This window comes from Cucurbita moschata, unplaced genomic scaffold (genome assembly GCF_002738365.1).
Source record: "Cucurbita moschata cultivar Rifu unplaced genomic scaffold, Cmos_1.0 Cmo_Scf00103, whole genome shotgun sequence".
In the NCBI taxonomy this organism is placed as follows: domain Eukaryota; kingdom Viridiplantae; phylum Streptophyta; class Magnoliopsida; order Cucurbitales; family Cucurbitaceae; genus Cucurbita; species Cucurbita moschata.
This window is the reverse complement of record NW_019268619.1, coordinates 296,015-297,360: the sequence shown is the minus strand read 5'-3', so window position 1 is coordinate 297,360 and position 1,346 is coordinate 296,015. Positions and strand designations below refer to the sequence as shown.

The 1,346-nt window shown below is 35.4% G+C and overlaps 1 protein-coding gene across 1 annotated transcript in view; it reads left to right on the top strand.

The window, feature by feature from the left end:
• LOC111439726 (serine/threonine-protein kinase RIM15-like) overlaps positions 1–202 on the top strand; it is a 7,968-nt gene extending 7,766 nt beyond the window's left edge. The window contains exon 16 of the mRNA XM_023077267.1: positions 7–202. The gene's annotated coding sequence lies outside the window, so the exon portion shown is untranslated. The remainder of the gene's footprint in view (positions 1–6) is intronic.
• The last annotated feature ends 1,144 nt before the right edge of the window (positions 203–1,346 follow it).

Genomic DNA, 1,346 nt, shown 5'->3' with positions numbered 1-1,346 from the left:
CCCCCCCCCCCCCCTGTTTTTGAAGCTGTACATGTGTTTAGATGTTACTGAATGAATGTATGTTGATGTCATTATGTTGTTAACTTGTTACAGAAAATATAATTAACAGAAAGGCAATATGTATATATAGTTTTGGATGAGTCAATCCCGTAGCTACACCAGCCAGCATAAATAACCAAGTTTCTCGAGTAATTTCTTTCTATTCACCGTCTTATCTTTGTAAGCATGCCTCAATTGTATATCATCTGGATAATGAGTTCTTAAGGTTTTAGTTGTTTATGGGTTATTGATATCGTCAACCTTACTATTTATAACATTTGTGATCCCTGGTTTATTTCCAGCTCTGTTTGGTTGTTATATATAATATTTACATTGTTATTTATAAATTAAGGGTTTGTAGCCAATAATTATGTAATCAGTTTGGTAGTGTTACTCAGTGCTATGTTCTAGTGCTGCTGCTTCTATTATGATGGGATCACTTCACCATGTTCACATCTCGAAGGAAAAGTGCCCAATTACTCCACCAGATCAAGTAGTAACTCCTGAAATTGAAGTAGTTAAGCAAGCATGGATGCATTCAGACTTGTGCCGCAATTATATATAATTTAGTTGTCTTCAAGACACCCACCTTCCTTGTATAATGTATTTTGCTGATCGTATGTCGGTGAGATTCTAATTTGGTTGGAGAGGGAAATGAAACCTTCTTTATTAATTCTTTATTAAGGGTTGGAAACCTCTCCTTAGTAACGCTTTTTAAAACCGTAAGGCTGACGACCATATGTAACATGTCAAAGTGAACAATATTTGCTAGCGGTGAGCTTGAGTTGTTACAAAGATATTAGAGTCAGACACTGGGTGGTGTGCCAGCGAGAACGTTAGGCCCTCAAAGGGGTGGATTGTGAGATCCCACATCGGTTGGAAAGGAACAAAACATTTCTTATAAAAGTGTGGAAACCTTTCTCCAGTGAACGCGTTTTAAAATCGTGAGGTTGGTGATGATATGTATCGGGCGAAAGTGGACAATATCTGCTAACAGTACGCTGAGCTGTTATAGTTAGCACATGTCATGCTATATAAAACAATTCTTTCAAATTCAACCTTCCATCCATCGTCTCTATGGTATCTATGATATCAATGATATCAATTAAAACAAAATGACCCAAAAAATAAAAAGGGGAGTAATAATTGGATTGATGATAAAATAGAATCTTGGGTTTGATTTATGAAAAACAAAGAATTCTTGGTTCAGTTCTCCACCTTAACGATAGAAAAAATGATTGATCAAATTCTATCGAGTCTAATTCATAGTCATCATTTATCAAAGAATGACTATAGTTATTAAATGA